This window comes from Sinohyriopsis cumingii, unplaced genomic scaffold, assembly GCF_028554795.1.
Source record: "Sinohyriopsis cumingii isolate HCF-2022 unplaced genomic scaffold, ASM2855479v2 utg002482l, whole genome shotgun sequence".
Classification (NCBI taxonomy): Eukaryota; Metazoa; Mollusca; class Bivalvia; order Unionida; family Unionidae; genus Sinohyriopsis; species Sinohyriopsis cumingii.
This window is the reverse complement of record NW_028316226.1, coordinates 266,688-275,000: the sequence shown is the minus strand read 5'-3', so window position 1 is coordinate 275,000 and position 8,313 is coordinate 266,688. Positions and strand designations below refer to the sequence as shown.

Below are 8,313 nucleotides of genomic sequence, written 5' to 3'. Positions count from 1 at the left end.
GAATTCAATACCAAGGTATTGTTATATTTATCTGAAAAGTCACAAACCGGTCTAGAACTGGACTATGCCAAGCGAAGTTCGGACAAGTGGCACATTGTTTCAGATTGTTCAAGACAGACTGAGCGTGTTGCCGAGCGGATTTATTTTAATCGAAACACTTTGGCGCAGAAACACTATCCATATTTTAAAGATACAAATGATTTCCTGGAAAAAACTGACCAAACTTACAGCCTCTTAAAACTGTATACTTGGAGAAAGAAAAGTGTGCAACGGCCATAAATTACCATTTTTGTACGTTAGGTGTATTGAGGATAGTTTCCTCGTTTGGACCCATGTGGAGGAAAAATAGTTTCCTGACTGGATATAACAACCAACATTCATCAATTAAAATTAAAACGAAAAAGAAATGGAATAAGGAGTAGATTTCCTAAATTTGACATTATACAACAGAATAAACTTGCAAACGGGAATAATCGGGACATTAGGATATATTTAAAGGAGATTCATCAATTGTTACGTTAAATACCTTTCCTGTAAGGCATGGGTTCAGGAGCATTGTTAATTCCAAACACATATTTCCCACACGATTTTGCAACATCAACAAGATTTAATGACGCTTGTTCGATGTATTTCGAGAAATAAGTTGAAAAATCAAGCAAGTGGTTAAACAGAGACCTGAAGTTTTAAGAAGAATAAATATTCTCAACAAAACAAAACTGACAATTTCGTTTTTTGTTAGTTACATTTGACGTTCTTAGTTTTTCTCCTTTATATTCCATACAACTTTACAAAACAAAAAATAACAATTACGATCTATGTTGGTTTCAGTCCACGTTCTTTGTTTCTTTTACATTCCTTAAAAGCTTGCAAAACAAATGTAACAAGTACGTTCTTTGTTGGTTAAAGTCGATCTTTTTTTCTTTCTCACATTCTTTACAAGCTTACAAATTAAAACTAACAATTATGTTCTTTTTTGGTTTCAATCGACGTTCCGCATCTGCAAGATGACTTATTGTTGTTACAGCTCTGTGAAGATAACAATTCCAAAATGTTGCACCGTATAACTGTAAATATAACTTTATCAAGCATATTTATTCTTAATAGGGTTGTCAACTTTTGAAAGCTGAGGCTGATTGAAGTCCTGAAGATTGATCTCTGAAAGGTAAAGAAATGCAAGACAGGTTGATCATCTAGCCATCTACAACTACAAATATAACTTCCCAACATATGTCACATACACAACGAGAAAACACCGATATTATTTTCACCGAAAGCATAACTTAGGAAGAAAATTATAATATATTCAACTGAATTCGAATCGCAATTATGCGACTATTTATTTCAATTGAAACCTTTAAAGGGAGAGAAATCACTGGCCGCACATGGTGTCTGAAGCCATACACTGCATTATACTCCTCAGCAAGAGCAGAAGACCTCTTCCAGGACATGGTGATTATCACAATTTTTGCACGATCAGTTGCGTTCAAAACATTTAAAAGAACGGAAACCCTCTTCAAGCACATGGTACTTATTGGAAATGTAACACGTGCAGTTACATACGAAGCCAGTGAATGAACAGGAGCCGTGGTGATGCATAGTTATAGCAGAAACAGTTGCATTTGAAAATCCGAGAAACAGAATAAACTCTCTAGCCGAAGATGTTACCTACTTATGATATTGATCAAGTGGTAGTCGGTATTTATCACCTTCAGACACACACAATAAGAGAACGGGAGTAAAATGAAATTTGTTGATTTTGAAATAAGGACAGACCAAGTTTCATGAACATGTCTTACAATTTTAGAGCGAACTAACTGAGGACATTTTATTCTTAATTTTTACTGATTATATGGACAGACATACATTCGCAGAGTAAATGTGAATTTTTTTGAACATCAAAGTTTTCCTAATTTGACTTACTTGTTCATCTTTGAACTGCAACGATAAAACACTTAATTGACCATATGCCTTTTGTATGGTTTCGCTTTCTAATGAACCGAACACTTGATTGAAAATTCAGGCGTGAATATGCTTTGGCGCATCATCTTAAACTAGTATCATATACTTACTTTAAAACATAATCTGGACACTAGAATAGTTTTAAAGGAGGTTCATCAATTGTTACGTAAAATACTTTTCCAATAAGTCGTACGTTCAGGAGCATTGTCAAATTCCCAATACATATCTCCCACACGATTTGTAACAATCAACAACATTTAATGATGTTTGCTTGTTGCTTTTCGTGAAATAGGTTAGAAAATCAAGAAAGTGGGTAAACTGAGACTTGATGTTTTAAGAAGAATAAAGATTCTCAACAAGAAAAATCACAACCTACCAATTACGTTCTTTGCTGATCCCCGGTCGAGTCATACCAAAGACTTACAAAATGCTACTAACAGCTGCCTCGCTTCACGCTCAGCATTAAGAGGTTAGTGTTAGGACTGGTCCGCCTGGTGTCAGGATAATATGACTGGGTGGGACATCATGCTACATGTCTGCGGCATGATGCCCCAGTGCTAGACATAACTGTAATCTGTCGCACTGCGGACATCGTAGCGATATGACTGATAAATTATTAAAGCTACGTTAAAAATCCAAATCACACACACACACACACACACGCACACGCACACATGTTCTTTGCTGGTTTTAATCGACGTTCTTATTTTTTCTTCTTTGCATTCCTTACAACCTTACACAACAAAAGATAACAATTACGTTATTTGTTAGTTTCAATCGATGTTCAGCATATGAATCAAAGTTTGCAAGAGAATATTTGTGTGAATATTTGTGTGATTTGCAACAACAATTTCCTGATGCGTTTCAAAGTTACACTTTGAATAGAGCTTACAAAGGAAATGAAAATATAAGGAGCATTTTGGGCGAGATCCAGTCTTCCGAGTATCGACAAGCCTGGTTTTTAAAAGTGTAAATCGAATGGTAGTAAGTGGTGAATGTTTCTAATTAATTCAGACCTAGCAATTAACGTTAAAACAAGTGAAAATTGTAAAGTTAAAAATATAGTTCATATGATGCGAAAACTGTTTTATGTTATGTATTGTTTAAACTGTATAAAGAGAATGCAGAGGAAACCAAAAGGCATTTAATTTATTTACTTTTAATGAACATTCTTCGGGACCTTTATGGTACATAGATTCATTCGCATCTATCTGTCTGTCTCTATGTATAACTGTATGTCTGTTTCAATCTCAATCCACTGTAAACCTGTCTGCCTGTTTGTCTGCCTATATGTCTATTGTATTGCCTGTTCAAGTATTTTGATTCTCTTGATGGGTATCTTCCTTCGTTGGAATGATGAAATAAATATCTATATATCAATCTATCGATTGACCGATAGCTTTATCTGTCTATATATCTTGATGGGCATGCTCCTTTTTGAGAATGAGTACATTTCATACACAACTAGTAAAGTTTCAAAATCTTAGTCTTTCGTCATCATTAAACTATTCAATTTGCTTCAGAACAAGAAGACAGAATAACTTCAAATTACTTTTGTTTTTACATTCATCGCCAGGCTTTCTTCTCCAGTTACTTGTCGATATTATGTCCAAATAATGAAGATAATGACCCAAATATAAGTCCTTATTCCAAGGCCAAAAAAAACTGTCGCAAATGACCAAAGGAAAAACTGATTTTAATGAATTTTAATCATTATTGCATAGGATAAGAAGGAACTTAGTGTCACTATAAAGTGTTTTTTTTTCTCTTAGTTTTCTCTGACGATGGTGTTTTCTGACATATGTAATTGTGGTTAAGATTAGTCTTTCTTGTATACATAAACTGGTTCTCTAAATTCAAGAATGAAACTATGCAATCAAAACTGGCAGAAGTTAAATAATTATTAGCATACATTTTGATAAGGATGTCTAAAACAAACTTTTTCTGTATGGGTGTGGAGGTTAACTTTGTTCAGAGGAAGATAAGAGTGCAATGAAAAACTATGCTAATCCACTGGTCCATACAGTAGTTATATTTGTTCAAAAATTTCCGTACATCCTCTGAAGCTGAAGTCGTAAATGGGGTTCTGGGAAGTTAACTTCCAATTAATTGTACTTGACTAACTATATGAAAACCTATTTCAAGTTTTGGAGAAATGACAATTCACCAGCGTTTCCGAAATCAATCCGTCAAAAGTATTGCATTTACACGAATAATTGAAAATGAAATATTTCACTCATGGCTGTCCCGAGAGATTGCTTCAACCATTTACCAGGATACTACAAAATGAGTATTAACTTTCATTTCCAAAATGGTGGGCTCGTCCGGGATTTGAACCCGGGACCTCTCGCACCCAAAGCGAGAATCATACCCCTAGACCAACGAGCCTCACATGGGAAATAATCGTGCCATTATCCGCCTTTATATTTGTCCTGCATACGAGCCGTACCTTATCTACAGCTTGATATCCGTGCGCTGCTGTTAGTCAGATCCTTGCACATGAAAAGATTATATCATAGATGAAACGTACATATTTCATTTCCTTGTGTACATTTCATGCACAAATAGTATTGTTTCGAAATATCAGTCTTTTGATATCATTTACTATTCAGTTTGCTTCAAAGCTAATCTCCCAAATCTATGAGACATACACATATAAGTCCTTCTTCCAAGGAGAAAAAACTGTCGCAAATGACCCATGATCAAACTAAATTTAATGAATTTTAATAATCTTTGCATCATTTAAGACCAGATGATAGGAAGGAACTTAATGTTCCTATAAAGTGTTTTCTTTTTCTCTCTTAGTTTTCTCTGAAGATTGTGTTTTGTAATATATGTAATTTATGGATGACATTATTCATTGTTGTATACACAGACTGGTTCTCTAAATTCAAGACCGAAACTATGCAATCAAGCTGATTGTTGTTGTGGGTAATAAATGAAAAGTAATTAGTTGACTTTGTTTAGACTAACATGCTTTAAGATAAAGTCGATTTCCAATGACGAAGACATATTTAGAATTAAAATGATATTTTATTTGCATGCTTCTAAATGAAATCCAACTCATCTGAATTTTACTGTTGATAATAATCAAGAGTTTCAGATCTACATAATATTAATTGCTGCCGATAGACCATTGGACAATTCGTTGATCAAACAGCATTCTCCATTCGCCGGCGTCCCCGTTTGAAACTTGGATTATGCATAAAGATGAATGCATGCTGATGTATGTCGATGGAAGCCAAATTTGCCATTCTAGTCGACGGTCATACCATTAATTTGACAGTTGATTTTCACAACAACAAAAAAGATAATTCCAGTAGGTGGATTAGGCAAGGTTCGTTTTAGGTTCTCTCTAAGCAGCACATTCATCTTTCGTTAAAGATATGATAGGAAATCTGTACAAATATTATGAATTCTTCCATCAATATTTTGCTTAAAAACCAATTCCGGATAGACTTTGTTCTATTTACAACCTCCTTGAAAACGAATACCGTTTTTTACTAAAATGCATCTTGTGGATAGATGTGAGATGAAATTCAAGCAGACAAGACCTTTGAAGAGACTAGCAAGTGAGAAATCATGTGGCTGTCTCCAATTTAGAAAGTGCTTCAATCCAAGTAATCTACGCCGTTTCAGAATCAAATAAAGAGATGTGTTGTGTCGGTTTATTCTAACAGCATGCATTGTAACCCCATAGGCAGTCAATCAATAAATCAACGCCTACTGAATTAGATGACACAGACATGTAAATGACATTAGGCAGTTAAGGTAAAGACACGGTGGGGAGATAGGCCCTTACGAAGCAAGGGAATAATGTGCATCGGTGGTTCAGTGGTAGAATGCTCGCCTGCCACGCGGGCGGCCCGGGTTCGATTCCCGGCCGATGCAAATTTTTTTTAATATAATTTTAGAATGTTTGCATAATCCAATATTTGTAATAACTCTTTTTGCCCTAGTCTAATTTTCGCTCACTTTTGTGTTTTATGCCAACTCCACAACTGAAATCGGAACAGTCCTTGAATCAGAAGCTTGGATGTCTCACACTGAGTGTCCCTCGCTTCCCGGAAAAAACATGGATGTTGGTGCAAAACAGCTTTCCATTACAATGGGACAGATCCTTATCTTGTCTATAAGGAGTTTCTAATTGGAACTGTAGGAAGAGCGTAATAACCTTCATTTTTCAGTTAGAGGTTAATCTTTAAATCCGGATGACGATGCCTATCGCCCTTAATTATTTTAACACAAGAACATTTCAGTGTACTGAACGTGTTATTATCATTTACTTTATGACACTAGAATACTCTTTTAGAGATGTCTTCAATTTATTTCAACATTTATGTCTGTCTGTAAACCTCGTTTCACGTTTGACCTTCTCCAGCCAACTTTGACTCGAATTTCATTGAACTGATTTCAAATCCAGACTGAAAGGAATGATACTAAGTTCCCATTCACAATGTTTTTGTGTTATTTACAGATTACTGTATCAAACGATCATTGACCTCTCTCTCTCCCTCTGTCTCTCTCGCTCCCTCTCTCTCTCTCTCTCCCTCTCTCTCCCTCGCACTCTCTCTCTCTCTCTGTCTCTCTCTCTCTCTCGTTCGAAATCACACAAGAGTTCAAAGTTTATGCCTGCACAATGTCATATGTAGGAAAGTCATCATTGGAGATGTAAATGTTTAGATGATCAACCTGTCATGGGTTTCATTACATTTCAGAGGACAACAAATAGAACTAGAATCAGCCTGCAATTTCAAAACTCTACAACGTCATTAAGAATAAATGTACGACATACTGTTATATCTACAATTACACCGTTTGAAAGATAAACTATATCCTCATGCGCAAACATGCACGCACGCAAACATACATATATGTGTAAACAACATACAATAATTTTTTTTTTAAAAGGCAAACTGTTATCTATACTGTATTTCTACTGTGTGATTGAAGTTTCTCCTTAATTGCGGGTAGGAGATTGGGCCTATCTGAATAATGTCTTTTTTATCAATAACATATTGAAGGCTTATTGTGTATATGGTTGTAGATTATAAAGTAAGATTATTAATTTTGTATGAAAACATCTTTATTTGGATTTGAGATCAGATCATTAGTTTTTCCTCAGGAAATCCTGGTGTACCAGATATTTGGCATGTTCTTTACTAAACCTTTAGTATTATACATGATCTTGCTGCCAGCGTTGAATATTATAGTAAACGAAACAAATATATTTGCAGTAGATGCATTAGGCAAAGTTAATTGCAGGTTTTATCTAAGCAATACACCAAACTTTAGGATAGGAAAACTGTACCAATAGTGCGAATTGCGTCCATTAATGTCTTGCTTACAAACTAATTCAGGACGGATTTTATTTGATTCACAACCTCCTTAGAAATGAACACCATTTCTCTACTTGCATGTGTCTTGTATAAAGATCTAAGAGCCATATATATATATATACAGACGCTGGCGGCCTTCATTTGATTCCAAGTCGATGAAAGGATACTTTTACATTCAGAATGTGTGCATGGTCCTAAATTGTACTAGCGTTTTTCGCTGTAACCTAATTGTCGCTCACTTATGTTTTGTATGCCAACGCCACAACTTAAAGTCTTCCATCAGGAGATGGGGTTTCTCACACAGAATGTCCCTCGTTTGATAGATGCCCCGTGAATCCAACAATCAAAAGCAATTATTTTGTCATTGAGGATGTATTAAACTGCATGCCATAGCATTCATAGAACTGTATGCCTGAGAATGTGCAGAAATGCATTTCTGCCTATCGAAACAAAAGCACACCTGATGTTTCTATCCAGAACTCAAACCTCAGTAAATCATAAAATAGGGAGTTGCAAAATTAATGCTAAAACAATTCTCTGGCAATCAAGAAGTCTAGTAAAAGTAATGCCACCAATGTCTTTCATCAGTACATTTTGGAATTAGAGCTACAATGAAATGATTTTGCAATATTATCAGCCTATTACAAACCCAGTTTGAAGTGAGACAGAAATGTGACTCGGATTGAATCTTGAAAAGGTAAATAAAAGTCAGACGGAAACTTGCAGAAAACATGGAAGTCAGACGATATTTTTGAATAGTAAATGGAAATCAGACGAAGTCTTGGAAAAATATGTTTAGGTAGATTTCTGAACACAAGGAATTCGACTGCTGTATTCCGAATTCAATACCAAGGTATTGTTATATTTATCTGAAAAGTCACAAACCGGTCTAGAACTGGACTATGCCAAGCGAAGTTCGGACAAGTGGCACATTGTTTCAGATTGTTCAAGACAGACTGAGCGTGTTGCCGAGCGGATTTATTTTAATCGAAACACTTTGGCGCAGAAACACTAT

General features: G+C 35.4%; 2 non-coding genes across 2 annotated transcripts; one reads left to right on the top strand and one right to left on the bottom strand.

The window, feature by feature from the left end:
* Nucleotides 1–4,275: 4,275 nt before the first annotated feature.
* Nucleotides 4,276–4,347, bottom strand: Trnap-ugg (transfer RNA proline (anticodon UGG)). The gene has a single exon. It is a non-coding gene; the product is annotated as a tRNA-Pro (tRNA).
* Nucleotides 4,348–5,779: 1,432 nt separating this feature from the next.
* On the top strand, nt 5,780–5,850 carry Trnag-gcc (transfer RNA glycine (anticodon GCC)). Its single transcript has one exon. It is a non-coding gene; the product is annotated as a tRNA-Gly (tRNA).
* Nucleotides 5,851–8,313: the final 2,463 nt, after the last annotated feature.